Source organism: Pelecanus crispus, chromosome 1 (genome assembly GCF_030463565.1).
Source record: "Pelecanus crispus isolate bPelCri1 chromosome 1, bPelCri1.pri, whole genome shotgun sequence".
NCBI classification, from domain to species: Eukaryota; Metazoa; Chordata; class Aves; order Pelecaniformes; family Pelecanidae; genus Pelecanus; species Pelecanus crispus.
In genome coordinates this window covers 100,736,921-100,754,525 of record NC_134643.1, presented here as the reverse complement: position 1 = coordinate 100,754,525, position 17,605 = coordinate 100,736,921, and positions in this window count along the sequence as shown.

Sequence of the window (17,605 nt, the reverse complement as noted above, 5' to 3'; positions counted from 1 at the left end):
TCCACCATGTGCAGCGAAGACTTCTTTAGCAGAGCCCTCTTGGCTGGAAAGGATAGGGGTTTTGGAAGGTACCATCTTGGTGCTTTCCCTCAAAGCAACTACCAGAAAACAGCAAGTGTGCTGAGGAAAGGAGCAGCAGGCCACATCCATATCCCCCACCTTAGCTCGGAAAAACGTGCTGACAGCCAGGAGTTCATGGCTGCAGTTTCTGCTGGAGGACTGCCTGTAGCGGACACGGTAGGGTAAGACACAGGACAAGGAGCTGCGGTGTTTGATCTACTGCGTGTAAAGCACTCTGAAGGTGAAAGCCGTGAACAAGAAATGGGAAATAGCAGTGGCAAAGCTTCCCCCGCACAACATTTGCTCACTTCACACTCAGCAACAGCTTTTTAAATCCTTCCTCCCACTGGAAAGGCAGCTCCATACAGAGGAATTAAAAAAAAAAAAATATTCACTAGCATTTCTTGTATGGTGTTTAATACCCACGTTACTCTGTCAGTACGTGTACTTGTTTTCTACTTGAAAGCTTTCCAATTTCATCCTGCATGAAACACTAGTAAAGTTACAGAAGGAAGCAAATCCCAATGAGTTTACCTGAGCTGTGCATATTAAGAAAAAAAAAAAAAAAACCACCACATTAAACAGGGAAGCCAAAAAAGCAGCAGGGATATCAAACAACAGATTTTCTTAAGCAACAGAAAACAAACGGGAGGAAATTTCAAACAGGTGAAAGGGCTGGTACGTATGGATTTGAACAGCTAAGAAGAGTGGTTTAGTGCGTCTCATACAGACAGGAAAACTGAAAAATTACTTTTATAAAAATTACGTAGGAGGCATTCACATCTGAGCAAGATTCAAAAAATAAATATGACTTATTCACAAGATGAGAGAGTTCCCCTTTCATCAGTTTCCCCTGCCTTTCACAGTCTCTCACTAGTAGGCATCCAAACCCAACTCAGGGCCCAAAGATGAGCAAGCTGTCCAGGGTTAATGCATTGTCAGGAAGGATCCTGAACACTGAATTCAGTGAAATGTCTCAAACAAACAGTGCAGAGGTGATACAAGAATCTGGCTCAGCATTCAATGTTTTTTTCCGCAATGTTAGCTGCAAGTAAAAAAGTTGTAACGCTCAGTTTTACTTACAAAAGGAAATAAATATGGCTCAGTACACTCAAGGAACAGAACTGTTACGGAGATAAATGCTATTTCTACATATTGCCATTACTTTCCAAAATGCACATTTTTAATGGAACAATGCAGAATAGCAAGATATGCATAATATGCATAAAATGCATAACAGATTCATATTTTCAGTGGTTGAAGAACCATTCAAAATTACCTTCATTTCTCCTGAACACAGTTCTAGAATAGCTACAAAATATTTCATGCACTCAGAATACATCTACATTCTTGTAATGCAGTCTGCTCTAGGTATAAGTGTCAGAAGGAGTTATAAGGTGAGCAATTATAACTGAGCTCCACATAGCCAGTAGCCAAAGTACAAAAAATATGCAAGACCGCAGGGTTTTAGAGTGAGGAGAGAAATACATTGTTTTTATTAAAATGCATTAGGATCTCATTTGTCTAATTCCCAGTTTAATGATGCAGCCTCGTGGCAGAAGAATAGCTTTTCCATTAGTTAACTTGATTCTGTTGAGGGTGGATTTTTTTCCTAAACAGAAAACCTTTAACAACAAATTGATTTTTTTTCTCTATTCAAATGAGTAAGCACAAACAGAAAGATCTTTTTTGTTGGAGTATTTTTATTGGGGAGAGGGATTTTTGTTCTGTGTTTGGGAAAGGTTTTGTGAAATGGATCATCACTGATCTAAGTTACTTCTAATTGTAGCAGCCTATTTCCATGAAATTATTCCTGAGTGAAATGTAGTTTTATTTCAATGGAAAAATAACTGTTGGAATGCCTCATTTATTCCTATTGATTTGAAAAGCAGCCAGAAGATCACTGTCTTGAACCTTTTGCAAATTTGTTACATGGCAGTAAGTTATCGACATAAACAGCCTCAATATTAAACCAGTAAAAAGTTAACTCTAGGAAGATTTATTGAGCATTATTTGACCAAAAAAGAAAATCATGAAGTTGGGAAAGTCAAGATTTTATAGACTTAGCTTTTCCTTTTCTAATTTCCCCATAAACTATTTAATACATTTTTTCTCTGTATTGTGTGTTTAATCAGAGCAAACACTAGAAACACAATTTTCATCTCAAAATTAAGACATGATTTAAAGTTACCAGTAAGATATATAGATTCATCTTTACTCCAGGTTTGAAGAAGCAGGAAAGTCGTAACAATTAAGAGAGAAGGAAAAGGAAGAAAACTAGGGAGTGGGGAGAGGGGTGTGAGGATGCAAGGAAACACAGGGAGGAGCAGGGAAGGCAGGGCAGGAGGAGCGATGCCAGCACCAGCAGCTAAGGAACTTTTCCAAACCAGAGGCAGAAGATGGAGGTAAACAAATGATCTCAGCAAAAACAGCATGTCAAGCCCCAGACGCACGCCACCACCACCACCTCTACACCCCGTTCCTAATGAGAGTTAACTTGCTGTGACATTACAGCATTTCTCATGTTTTGACATACAAGTCAGGACCCGCTTTCTGCACCATTTAACTCATTTCAAACACTGTTTTGCAAACTCACTCATTGGGAAATATTTATATTTTCACATGTTTAGTTAGCTACAAAGGGGCAGAGATGAGATTAAAATTCCCACAAAGCAAATGTTTTTGAAAGTACAGCTATTCAGAAACACAACCCATTGTGGGGTTCTTATCAAGCTATTACAAGAAGTAGGTCACTGCAGCTCTGACTATTCAAATGTCACTCCTTCCTTCCAAGAATCAATCACTGCTAGGTGTTGGCTAATAAAAGGCAACTTTCCAGCAAAGGAAAAAAAGAGAGAGAAGCAATTTCCTAAAACATCAATGGCTTCTCACAAAAGCAGTACTGACTTTGCAGTATCTCCTGATACATAATTTTTAAAAGCGGAAGGAGTGTAACTGAGAAGATACCTTTCTTCAAATAACACTTCTGAGTTTCTCATACATCATTTAACATTTACACAGTGTCCTGGTTTCAGCTGGGATAGAGTTATTTTCTTCCTAGTAGCTGGTATAGTGCTGTGTTTTGGATTTAGGATGAGAATAACATTGATAACACACTGATCGTTTAGTTGTTGCTAAGTAGTGCTTACACTAGTCAAGGACTTTTCAGCTTCTCATGCCTTGCCAGCAAGAAGCTAGGAGGGGTCACAGCCAGGACAGCTGACCCAAACTGGCCAAAGGGCTATTCCATATCATGTGACATCATGCTCAGTATATAAACTGGGGGGAGTTGGCTGGGGGGCAGCAATTGCTGCTTGGGGATGGGATGGGCATCAGTCAGCAGGTGGTGAGCAATTGCATTGTGCATCACTTATTTTGTATATTCTTTTATCATTAGTAGTAGTAGCAGCAGTATTGTTTTCCCTTCCTTTTCTGTCCTTTATCTCAACCCACAAATTTTACTTTTTTTTTCCCCCCAGTTCTCTCCCCCATCCTACTGGGTACGGGGCGGACTGAGTGAACAGCTGTGTGGTGTTTAGCTGCCTGCTGGGTTAAACCACAACAGGAAGGTTTGTTGGCTTGAGTCAGCTATCCCTCAGATGTTTTTCTTTTTTCTGTACAATACCCTCACTTTTATTCCTAAGCATGGATCAAGTCCATGCTGTCACACTGAGGCTTTTTGTTCTCCAACCCTTTACCTCCCACCATCTTACAAATAAAACAATATTCCGGTCTCCTCTCACGTGGTTGCTCCCTGCTTTGCAGAGGACATCTGATAATATTAACAGGTCTCCACACAGTACTGTTTCCCCCCTGCCATTCTCACAGAAGACATCAAGAATATGAGAAAAACGTGAAATGCAATAAGCTCACATATCTGTCATCCACTGCCTTTCTAGGTAGAGCAGACTAACATAAGAAAGCAAACCAAACCAGAGGTTATTACCCAAAGTCCCCAAAGCTCTCTGCTTATAGTCTATGGAGGTGAAGGTTTAGCAGTTACTTGCTCTGTGTAGTCCAGTGATGACTCTGGTGAGCTTCTTTGCCACAACTATACCTGGTAACACAGTAGAAATTTCTGTGAGTTGACTCTCTGTCAGAGCACATGGAGTAACACTTTATCAGCTGAAAATTCATTGCCATTCTGCTTTAAGTGCAGATGACACCAAACTGGGTGGGACTGTCGATCTGCTGGAGGGTAGGAAGACCCTGCAGAGGGACCTGGACAGGCTGGACCGATGGGCTGAGGCCAACTGTATGAGGTTTAACAAGGCCAAGTGCTGGGTCCTGCACTTGGGTCACAACAACCCGATGCAATGCTACAGGCTTGGGGAGGAGTGGCTGGAAAGCAGCCTGGCCAAAAAGGACCTGGGTGTGTTGGTCAACAGCCCATTGAACATGAGCCAGCAGTGTGCCCAGGTGGCCAAGAAGGCCAACAGCATCCTGGCTTGTATCAGGAATAGTGTGGCCAGCAGGAGCAGGGAGGTGATTGTCCCCCGTACTCGGCGCTGGTGAGGCTGCACCTGGAATACTGTGTCCAGTTTTGGGCCCCTCAGTACAAGAAAGAAGACATTGAGGTGCTGGAGCGTGTCCAGAGAAGGGCAACAAAGCTGGTGAAGGGTCTGGAGCACAGGCCTTATGAGGAACAGCTGAGGGAACTGGGGTTGTTTAGCCTGGAGGAGGCTGAGGGCAGCCCTTATTGCTCTCTACAGCTACCTGAAAGGAGGTTGTAGTGAGGTGGGTGTTGGTCTCTTCACCAAAGTAGTTAGTGATAGGATGAGAAGAAATGGGCTCAAGCTGTGCCAGGGGAGGTTTAGGTAGGATATTAGGAAAAATTTCTTCACGGAAAGATTGGTCAAGCATTAGAAGAGGCTGCCCAGAGAGGTGGTGGAGTCACCATCCCTGGAAGCATTCAAAAAATGGGTAGATGTGGCACTTTGGGACATGGTTTAGTCTAGTCTACCCTTGATTGGTTTAGTGTGGACTTGGTAGTGTAGGTTAATGGTTGGACTGGATGATCTTAAAGGTCTTTTCCAACCTAAACCATTCTATGATTCTAAGTATCTCCTTGCTCCTGGAGGTGCTCTGCAATACACTACAGACTTGCAGGTTAAAGAGGCCAAAGCCATTCTAATTGGCCCTGTAATGAATAAATAAGAGAGGGGAGAACAAAAGGAGTGCAGGAATGCTCTTCATGGTTTTTCATGTCATCATTCTCTGTTCCAAGGTAATTAATGAGTGCTTTCCATGTCCTCTGACTTTACTATATGTAGCCCTTCCTATACTGCCTGTCTTCATGACCTTGCAGGGATGAATATGTATAGGGCATCAGTACCCTTCACTGAGCTGAAGCTCAGTACTCCCAGTATCTGCTCATGCTGCCCTTCAGCCACTGAACCAAAATCATATGAACAAAGAGCTGGTAAGCAGTTCAGGCACTTCAGCACAGACTTAGAGTACACTAGTGTAAGCAAGACATCTGCCACAGGACCTACAGGAGACACTCATCTCCATGGAGTGGAAGCCAGAGACCAGGCAGAACATTCTAATGTGCCAAAAATGTCACTAGGGGTCTATGTTTCAGCACCTGAAGGTCGCCATCAGTGACCACTCCTTTAATCTGAGTACAAGGGGATTAGTGGTCTGACAGTTTTGAGATGTCATCTTCCCCAGCTTCCTCTAAAGTTAAGGGAGCTTGGGTGTTCAGTAAATAAGTTGAAAAATCAGGCCAGAGCAAAGCAAAACTCTTAATCTCATATGTAAACAGTTAACTGAACTTTCTAATGGATACAAAGGTGCCTTCTGAGAATGAAAGAACTTTCTTTGCTTCTTTTGATAATTTCACAGGTCATGAGCCACAAGAACATAAAGCAGAGAAAACCAGCAGAAACAAGAGATAGGTACAGGAATTCAATCAGAAACAGAACAGTCAAAAAACTACTGGAGCTACTAGACTTCCAGCAGTTTGGGTTTTAACCTATGGCACAGCAGCAACTCTGAAACAACACTAACCTAATGGTGATGCTACACCCCTCTTGCCCTCAGGCAGGATACCTGAAAAACCATGGCCAGGCCTGAGCTCTGTGAGAGGGATGCAAGGCAGCACCTGGACCCACCTGCTTCACTGTGGAACAAGCACAAGAGCAGCAACATCCAAGTCTGCAACTGAGGGGACAAAACGAGCCCAGGCAGACCGCAGCCCGTCCTGCACACAAGCATGTCAACAAGTCGTGACTCGTTACTAATAAAGATGGAAAGCATGTATCTGGAAGATGATGGATAGCAGATGGTTAAAATCCAAATGAAATATCTAATTAACCATAAATCTGTATTCATTGAGTGAGATCTGTCAAGGAACCCATGCTTGCCTTGGCTGATAGGGGTATTATGAAGGCTGAAATTACAGCCTTTAAATGCATCCCTTCAGATGACAGTGCAGGAGAATGTTTGGGCCTCACTGCCTTGTAACACCCTCAGTACCACACAAGCATTCACTGCGATGATTTATTTATTTATTACCCATAGCCACCCGCAAGCAGAGGGGAGCCAAACCCCGAGGATCCCAGACTAGGTCATCACTGAAGCAAAAGTGATTTTTTTCTTTTCTTGTCATTTGTTGGTATTTGACTGTTGCTCTCAACAGCTCCAACTCCAGCAGTGGCTTTCCCGCCTTTCCTCCAAGACAGGGGGATCCCCACCTTAAAGCAGTTTACTCCAGGGCTAATTTTGGAAGGACAGGCCTGAGCATGAAGACTTTCTAGGTACAGACACACAGGGATTTTTAGTGAAAAAGGTGCTGTTCACTTCAAAACTTCAAACTGCTTCCTCAGTTCGTTTGCCTCTTTTCTACAGAAAATAAAAGTATTTAATATAAATGGAAACACATCTATTTGCACTTGCTGCTGGCTTTTTAGCTGCTTGGTCAGTACCCCTGAAAAAGCAACTTATTCCTCCTTGCAACCACCAAGAAGTTTATTATGCAGGCAACAAAGGGCATCTGCTTGGCCTTTGTCCATGGAAAGAGCAAATAATGGTGCCATATTATAAGAAAAAAGAATCTCATCAGACTGCAGTACAATGTACAGCATTATAAAAGCAAAACATTATATTACTGTGCAGCAGTCATTTTCTCGGAACTCATCTGGGTGATGTGTAATGCCCTTGTTCAATACTCTAATGATTGACAGACATGATGTAAAATACCAAGATGGACAATATGAGTTGCAGGGCTCTGATTCCTCCCACCATTCGTGGGATGAGCCAGTCCCCATAGGAAAGAGGTATTGAGCCATCATTGGAAACCGCAGGACAGCGGCTTCACATCTTTTAAGAGAAGGCAAGAGATAAGGTCAAGAATTTTAGGTCATCACTTTATGTACAGATATATGAATTCCTGATACTCCATACATTTTTATTTTTTAATGTTGATCTTTAATATCACTATATGTATTCTCCCTGCTGCTAGATACAAAGTGTGACAACTGCAAAAGAAGTATTTTTCCCAATGCTACTCCAAGCAACTGTCTCATACAGCCAGTGCTATCAGCAGTGTTAATATGAGCAGTTTCTGGGCTTGCACCGACATCACTGACACCACGACATTAAGTATACTAACCTGAATGATTCCCATTATGTGATGCCTCAGTAAATTTGCTAACATTACCATAAAGTAACAGCAGCAGCTTGTAAGTCCCTCATGCTGGCTTGTATTGATTTGGAAACATGCTGGTTCAGAAACAAAATAGCACAACTTAAAATCTGATTGTAGCTGTGTATCAATCATAATATTTACTAGCTTACTGGTGTTACACTTTATTCCCTAGTCAGTAAAATAAACAAACTTCAGAGTGTTGTTGCCCAGGGCTATAAGCCACCTAGCTGATGTGTCCATACAGGGAAGGTGCTGCAATACATCCTTAAGACAACTCCAGTCTGGATTTGGGAAAATTATCTGGGCTTGACACATTTCCAGCTTTCGCCTGCAAAACCTCTTTTCATTCTTGCTTGTTGATCTTAACTCTGACTCCTTCTTGCTTTTCTGCCATTATCCGATTCACAGTGTTAAACATTTACTCCCTGTGGGATATGCCATGAGGATGATGCTCTACAGGATACACCAGTGGTGTTCCAGCACAGCAGGAGACAGGCACTCTGCACTCTGCAAAGTAGGCAGCCATCCTCCCAATACTCCAGGAAGAAGTTATGCACTAAGCTGGGTGTGGATTTACATTTTAGCTATCTTTTTGTAGCTACCCCGTGTCAGGTGTCTTACCCAACCCTGGAAGCAGGTGAAGGTGGGCAGTTACCACAGTGTAGCTTGCAAACTGCAACTTTGTACCCCAGCTTTTCTCACAGTCACTTACTCAAGGTAGATGCTACCATATCGGTAAATAATCCTTCTGCTGAGGATTGCACAGGCTTGTCTCGAGTGGGACTCAGCAAGGAACCAGATGCCGGACCCTGTTGTTGAGGAGATGCGCAAGTCCCAACTAACACTCATCTTCCCAACCTTCCTGTTTGCATATTAACTGCACCTGAACACCACCACCACATCTGAACAGCTTCTCCCACCCTCTGCCACCTCAAAATGAGTGGACACATGACGTTGAGAGGGGTGCTTTATCTCAACGGAATCTCTCTCCATCTCCCTGATTTTAAAGCAGCATAACTCTTCAAATGACTGAAGTAGTAAAATGGGAACAACCAACCTATGTTCTAAGGTCTCCTTACAACCTTCACAGTCTACATGTTCCCTATACATTAGTACCCCACATTTATATTTCACTGGAAGAAACCCTGACCAGCCAAGTCACTGAATTACAATAAAATGCGGACAAAGCATGCTCTAAAGTCTAGGAAGACAGAAGAGATGTTTCAGCCAAGCTAGAAGGATACACAGATATTTTTCGAAGGAAAACCTACCCAAACACTACTTTGCTAATCCTTTCATTGCTACATCTTAGCAAATACATAGTCAAGGATATCTTGCAAAAATCAGAGAAAAAAACATCAGATTGTTTATTATTTTCCTCTGTAGATACCTTTCCTACTGTTCCTAGCAGCTTTAAAAATAGCAGAGAAACAGAAGCACTATAACTATAATAGGCACCAGTGAGTTATAGCAGAAGTTAGAGGGTGAAGGACTCTGGTCTAGCAATGCTGAGGAAGGTATTGAAAGGTGAATATTAGAGAAGGAGAGAGGTTTCAGAGAGCTTCTGAGGTAGGAAACTAAAATTTCAAAGGAAAGGGAACCTTTAACAGAATGAAACGAGTGAGGAAAAGGAAGCACACAGCCTACACCACAAAATTTATGCCTCTATAAAATACACCCATTTCAATATTTCTTTCAGCAATTCAAATGGGAACCATTCATGAGGCAACTCTATGAGAAACTGGACTGTTTTTACCACATTGAATCAACAGATACGGATACCATTATCTATTCTGTTGTATATTCACTGCCTGGTAATCATTACAGAGGTATTTCTCACAGGGGGAAGCTGTTTCCAGGCAGCACAAACAGCAGCCAAGCTCAGCTTCTTTGTCTGCAGGCAAGCAAAGACAAGTGATCTCCATACCCAGCTTAAAAGAGGTTATTGGCAGCCCCAACACACCTATAAGCAGAATTAACCCAGTCAATCATAGAAACAGAAACAAGAAGCAGGGTATAAGTCTCTCTCCAGATTTCTCCCGCCACAAAACTCATAAAACAATGAGAATAGCAAACAGCCTCTGCAGCATCAGAGCTGTACAAATCATATGAACAAACAGCTGAGGAAGTACATAAAAGGGATGCCCTCTGAGAATGCAAGTATCTTTATTTTATTAGCTGTAGAGGACCCTGACGATGGATTCACATCCATGCAAATCAGAGTGTATCAGTGACATTTCTGCACAACTCCAGTCAAAAACAGAATAGACCAAAAAAAGCTACTGAAGCACATACATTTCAGTTTATTTTCAATTATGAGGTAAATGCAAAAATATTAGCATAAGGTTTTGCTGTTGCTTAACATTTTTTGCTTCCTCGTAATGCTAGTATTTCTTCTCCCCAGTATCACGACAGCAGCAGAGCATGCTCAATATATTGAGCATCAAGATTTATTTGCTTAAGACTTACATGGAGGAACAGTAAGTTTGACATTTACCAAAAGAAGAACTCATTTTCAAGACTGTTAGTCAATGTATACTTTCATTACTGTAACCAGAGGTCCCATGTACCCTATCTCAGCTAAATAGAATTTGAGAAGGCAACAGCCACCTAAAGGAAGTTTGGCTTAACCCCACCCCCACCCCAGGAGGGAGGGCACTGGCACTCAGAACCAGAATCACAGTGGGGCTAGCGCCGACACAGCTCCCACAGGGTCACAGCTTAGGGTTAAGCCAGGCTGGCTGGACAGAAGCAGAAGAGTTGCACTCAAGGCAGGTTGAGGTCAGGAGCAAGAGAAGACTGGCGTCCACCCACCCAAGGAGCAGCAAGAATTATGGTCATGGGACAGCACAGAGGTTACAGTGCCAAGGGGTCCTAAAGAAGCAGGCAAGGTCAGAGTAAGGTCAGACACACAGTGGTGGAAAGCTGTACCAGGAATGATGCCAAGGTTTAAGGCTTTGGCTTGAGTAGACGGGATGTGGGGAGAAGGTTAAGAATTAGGGTACAGAGCATGACCTCAATTCAATCTGTCGGTTCAGCCCAATATTTGTGGGCACATAGTGGTGGTGGTGGTGATTGGAAAAAGCAAGCATGGATTTACCAAGGGTAAAATGATGCTTGACCAACCTGATGATAAAATGACTGCATCTATGATCAAGTGCACAGCATGCATCAGTCACCCCAACTTCAGCAAGGCTTCCCCATGGTCTCCACAGCATTTGTCTACCCCAGTTAGAACATTATGGTCTGGATGGGTGAAGAGCTAGGTGGTAAAATTTTGTTGGATGATTGAGTTCAGAGAGTAGTGGCTAATGGGTCATTGTCTACCTGGATACCAGTAACAAATGGAGTACTGCAGGAGTTTACTTGGGACCTGTCCTATTTAACGCCTTTATCAATGACCTGAAGAAGCTGACAGAGTGCACTCTTGTCAAGTATGCAGATGACAGTAAATTAGCGGGATCAGTTGATACACTCAAGAGCAGGGCTGCCATCCAGAGGAACCAGGGCAGGCTGGAGGAATGGGCTGAGAGGAATCTCATTAAATTCTGGCTGGGGAGCAGCTCTGCTGAAAAGGACTTGGGTATCTTGGTGGACTGCAGTGGGCCCTGGCAGCAAGGCAGGTCAACAGTGTCCTGGGCTGTATGAACAGGAGCATGGCCCGTAGACTAAGGGAAGTAATTGTCCGCCACTACTCACTACGTTTTGCACTGCATCTACATACTGTGTCCTTTTTTGGCTCCCCCAATGGAAAGAAGACATCAATAAACTGGAAGAAGTCTAGCAGAGGGCCACAAAGATTGTCAGGGGCTGGAACACTTGCCCTGTGGGGAAAGTCTGAGGGAATGGAGCTTGTTCAGCCTGGAGAGAACCTGATATGCTTAAAGAACTTGCAGATCTGAGAAATGCTAAGAAAAGAAAAAGCACCATCATGAGCTGATGGCAATTCCTACTCTAAAGGATTAAAGTTAGACTAGTGACTGAAACAGGACCATACTCAAACCATGTCTAAGTTTAACTAATTTAAGAGCCAAGGCACAAGCCACACCCACAGATTTGGCCTGACAGACCAGAAACACCTTTATTAAGTGCAATTAATTTAACAAAGGCTCCCAGTGAGAGGTTCTTATCTGAGCAGTGTACCAGTGCAGTCTTCTGCAAGCACTGATAAAAGATTTTCCCAGCTGACTGTGCTGAGAATGTCAAAGTGTCATCAAAGCAAAAAGCCCATTCCTGCTGCAGAAGTGATCTGTACAAGAGGAAAGCATGCAACCGCTTAAGTTTTCGCTCTGTCCACTTGTGATTTTGTTGCAGGCTCAGTATCAAAGCAGATTTCCCTAGGATGACACAGTCCTTCCTAGTTTATACTACGGAGCCTACTTTACGCACTAACTGCCCCAGAGTGTACCAGGCCAAGAATAGACATGTGGTTGCCCCATAGATTCCATAAACCATTATCAATTCCTGCCACATAACACATTCACTAGCCTTTGAAGCCCAGGTGACCGCAGACAGGGAATAAAGCTGTGTCTCTTCCTTGCAGCCTGACATCCTGACAGCTCATTCTGCAGGGACTGCCACTCTCGTGCCCCAGGCCATAGCCTCTCCCCTCGCTGCTCTGCCTTCATTTGAGGAAGCAAACATGATTATCCAGAGGGGGTTACTCAGTGATTTCCCACTAACTCATACACATCTGTTAGTGTATTTAACCAGCGTCCCCACCAGACCAAGTCTGTGTGGAGTTCATGTGTAGTAGAACAAGCTACTCGGCAATATCAGTGTGCAGCAATATAAATAAACAGCAAAAGCATTGCCAAGGCTATGCTCTTGCTTTGCCAAGTTACACAGCATGTGCAGAGTGCTACCAGAGTAGGACCCACAGCCTAGGAGGCACCAAGAAACGACGATGAGGCTGACTGGAAGCAGTTGTCCTGGCTACCCATTTCATGGCTCCAGCTGTACTAGTTACAGTGCTGTGATGACAATGTGCAACCCACTGGTCTGTGTTTGGGGCGGGGGAGAATCCCTGCAGGTACTACTCCATCACATGGCATTGACCCAGCTGTACAGCCCCTGACATCCAGAAGCAGGGTTTGACTCTGCCAGTGAGACACTAACTGTGAGTACATGGCGAGTACTTACCTCCTGACAAGTAAGGGGGCTCCCGCTTGTCAATGCACTTGTCACAGGCTCCAGAATCAATGCAAGCCCGTGCAGAATACATATCTGGTTAATGTGCGCTCTCATATGCACCAAATGAATCATCCAGCCCAGATCCCACACTGAACTTTTGCCCTTACATTCATTTGCAATTAACATTTGCATTTACAGGATCATTATTCTTATGCACTACAATCCAGAGCAGAAAAAATAAATCAGGAATATCTGCTATACAAAGTAACCTGTGATCACACTGATAAATCATGTTCATTAATTCCCATTCATAAGGTAAAAAAAAAAAAAATAAAATCTGTGTTTTAAAAAAGTTTAAAAAAAAAACCTGACAAGAACTATGCCTGTCCCTCAAAACAGCTGCTGAGCTGACAGATGTTACCACCTGCTAAGAATAACAAAATTGACTGAATAGAGACAGACCTAAGCTTGAATCAAGAGACAAGGGATTAAAGCGTTGAGGGGAAAACGGTGACAAGAGCAGACATTGCCTCACCCCCTCTGAACAGTACCTGTAATGGACGTCACTCAGCCTCTCCATCGTGACAGGAAATTCAGTGTGCTGCTGGCAGGAACACTGGGCCTCTCCCACTTCATTCTCCAGTCCAGGGAAACTGGTTGAAAACATGCTGAAGCAAACCTTTTTTTCTTTTATTTTGTTTATGCAATACAAGCAAGTTTGATAAAGGCACCTCAGAGACCTAGAGTCTAAACACAAGCAAGCTAGTTCAGCATGTAAACAGAGAATGCAATGCCTGCTCAGGCTAGGATACTGTACATCTGTAACAACCACCATCTTATCAGTCCAAAGCACTGAAAGTTAAGTTTCCCCTTTTAGCAGGGGATTGCGAGTGAACTTGCAAAACATTTGAGCTGTTGCTAAACAGTATTTCTTGGTTACAAGGAGCGGTGTGGGTCCTGCTTTAGCACAAAGTACTTTTCACGCTACACCATGAAGTCCAAAAGACTATAGATGTAATACCAGCATTTGAAATCTGGCTGGAGAGCAACCCTCCTTGTTTTGCCAACAGTAATTAGTTTACCTTCTTCACAAGATAAGTCACTTGAACAACTTTTCTGCCTTACATTTTCAATTTCGTTATCTCAAGGATGTGCTTCCTAACTGTACAAACATTCTTTTAAAGACTGGGAAAGGGTTAATAACTAGTGAATAACAGAAAAGTTATAAAAACTTTTCAAAACAGATGCGGCAAAGAGCCAAGATACAACCCTGAAACTGCTATATCACCTGCCGAATGAAGTGGGAAATGTAATTTACTTCCAAGTTCCCTTGCCAAGGCCTGTTTCTCCAATATCAGCTGTATTTATCCCAAGCACTGGTGTGCATAGCTCCAGTTGGATGCACCATTTATTTCTTCCAAAGACAGGAACCCAGGAAGTGTTTTCACCTCTTTATAGATTTATTAAATTCTGCTGGATTTAGACCTAAATTTAAAGTCTCACTCAGTTTCTTTTCTGTCTGCCCCCCAGTTTGGGTCACAGACCTGAGAACATTTCAGTACGCTGTACTTACCTGCAGAAACCTGACCTCTGTGCAAAAAGAGCATTTAAACACATGTAATGGGCACCCCTAATAGAAGTGACTTTATTAGCAGAGCCACTATTCTTTTAGTAATTCAGTTTCACTTAACACCTGTGAGACCCCCATTATGTACCTGGCTAGAGTTCCTTCATCCAAAGTACAAAGTGTCGTCTTAATTCACTGCTCCATTTAAAACTCAGTATCTCAAGTGCCAGAAGTCCCTGCCCACTGTATGTAACTTATGCTTTCAACCCATTCCCCCTTCCCTCTCACCTAACATCCTGCCTTTCAAAAAGCAGGGTGTAACCTTCATGCACATTCACTACCTAACCTGTTTCTTGAAACTTGTGAGGTCGCAAGTTATGGCCCCCATGTGTTCCTAAATACCTGTATACTTCTTTCAAACAAACTAGGATGGGGATGTTTTTACAAATATAGTCAGTCCTCTCTTTGCTGGAAAAATTTGTGCAACCTCGCTCAAGTTTTCACCTCCCCTAAAAACCATTTGTAAAGCATTCCCATGTCAGATGTGCAAATGACTAAGCCTGGTTTTGACATCATTTTCCACCCCTGGCTCTCCATGTTGCTTTACCAAGGAGAAACAGGTATTTTATCTCATTTAATGAACGATGGAGACAAATACATTCAATCCATAGCAAGCTCAGTAATGACTCCTACAGATGACTGTGGAAACTGTTCACTAACTTAACTGGTGTGGGATCACCCTTTGGTACCTAATAATTTTCACATGAGGAAAAGTTACACACAGAACATCATCTTATCTGGTTCTTCACAAAAAACCAAACCACTCCAGAAATTTTAACTAACATAAGAAAAACATTTGCATATTACATTATTGGGTAACAACTCCATTTTTGTAATAGGCTACCCAAGCCCCAAAAAGTTTGGTCAACAAGTCTTTGTTAATTACTGTAAATTTGCTTTTCTCTATATAAAAGCGACAAACTGTCTTTCCAGAAATACAGAGAAATTGAAATAGGACAAGTATGATATCATTATATCAGCAGCTTTTGTTTTTCTTTTTCTTTTTTTTTTTTCCCCCAGCACAATTCACTACTTTTTTCCCCTGTGGTCTTAAACAAATTATGTGAGATATTTGGGTGAGAAAGGGTCTCCCTCGGTCTAGCAGACAAAGGCACAACAGTTTCTAAAGGCTGGCAAGTTAAGCTGGGCACATTCCCATTAGAAATAGTCTTTTTAAAAGTACTAAAGACAGCAATTAACTGTTGGAACAACTTACTACGATGGTAATGGCTATCTCCATCACTAAAAACTTTCAGCTAAAGCTGCTGGTTATGAAGTAGTAATTACATTAATGGAATTTCTGTGGTTGTCTTTATGAGTAAATTAAAATACATTATCGGAATTTATCTATCCCCAGACTGGGATATAAATCTCCAGAGTTTATCGCCCTCCTTTAAAAGCCAGTAAAGCTACGCTTACATTAATTTATCTTATGTATTGAAAGCTCTTACCAAACTGACTTACAAAAGCATGTCCAGTTTTCATCTGCATCTAGAATGAGGTCACTGAAAGCACGTACAAAATGGTAACAATTTGACAGGGGGATGAAGACAGTTCAGACAAAGCATCCATGCTGAAATGTTTCAAAAAATTTTATTAAACAATCATGTTTTACATGTCATCAGACCTAACCCCTGAAGTGCAAAAATGTTTCTGAGGTATTAAGACTGGAGGAAAACATGCACAACATTGGTTGTTAGGGATACCACACTACAGCACAGTGGACTTTGTGAACAACAGGCCTTTATACAGCATTTGCAGGATCAGAGAAACCGAGAACAAGTCTGTATTTGTCTTTAGTCTTGAGAGCCAAAGAGCCCTGATCATTAGCCAGTTGTGTCACATCAATGAAAACAAAGACATGGTTAACACAGGATGATGATAAATATCAGTGAGGTGTTTCTAGGCCAACACGTACAGTACATGAAAAGTGGAATGTAACTGCTGTATGCGTGACCAAAATCCCAACTGTCTATCCAGTCCAGCTTAATATATGTTGTGTCTACAGTGGCCTCTCTAGTACCAGCATTTTTGTCTATTCTACACAGCTATGCCACTGCCCTGTGCTCCTGTTTGAGGGCACCTGGTCACTCACACTCACTTCAGATAAGTCTGATGTTTATCAGATTAATTAGAGTCAACAGTACGGTACTGCTTGTGGCCTGTTATCCTTCTAGTTGCCCTTTTCCCCTCATCCACGCAGTGGAGAAGTCTCATCCACGAGGAAAATATGCTAAAGAAGTAAGTGTTGATTTACAACTCTTCATGTAGAAAGGAAAGCCTGATCTGCAAAACTCATGGGGCAAAACTGGCCCTTACAAATTAGGATATTAATGAGACATTTACTCAACTGCCAAATTGTGCTCCAAAAATAATTTTGTATGAGGAAAGTTTGGGCATTTTTATTAGCTTGCCTTTCCAAGGAGTCAGGGGGAAAGGAATACTTTTCCCCTCGTAGCAGTTCCCAGAGCTAGAATTTGACTGAAGGCTGCAGATGTGGCAATTCTGTGCAGAATTAACTTTCTGCTTAGATTTAAAGTTAGATTAAAAGTTTAGTTAGATTAAAGTTAGGCTTAAAGTTCTCAGATTCTCACTCTGATTTTGCTGGAAAAGGGTTTTGTCCACCTCAAGAACTGCAGCATCATTCCCTGGGACCAACTGCCACTTGCCCTAAACCATTTGACTCAATAAAGGTTTTGAGTCAAATTATGTCCTTCACATGCTATCACCATAATTCAATGGAAGATAGATCTGAGAAAACATTTCCAAGTGAATAATAAGCAAAACTCATTTATTCTAAGTCTCTCTGGGGTTATTTTTAGCCAAGATAGATGAAAACAAGTTCCTCCTGAGACACAATTGTTTTTTCAAATTTGTGAAAAATACCATGACAAAACAGAAGTGATCCTTATTTTACTAGGTGTTTATGAACTTATGAATGTTTCTGAATGTATCAGGTTTTGTGTAAGAATGGCATACTTGGAAAGGTTGTCACCTTCAGCATCTTCAGCTTTGAGACCTTACTGGGAAGCTGGAGGTATGACCTCTATTGTCAGCACACCCATGGGCATAATGTTATACAGTCTGATCACAAACACAATTGAGATTCTCATAATTTTCTAGGATTGTTACCA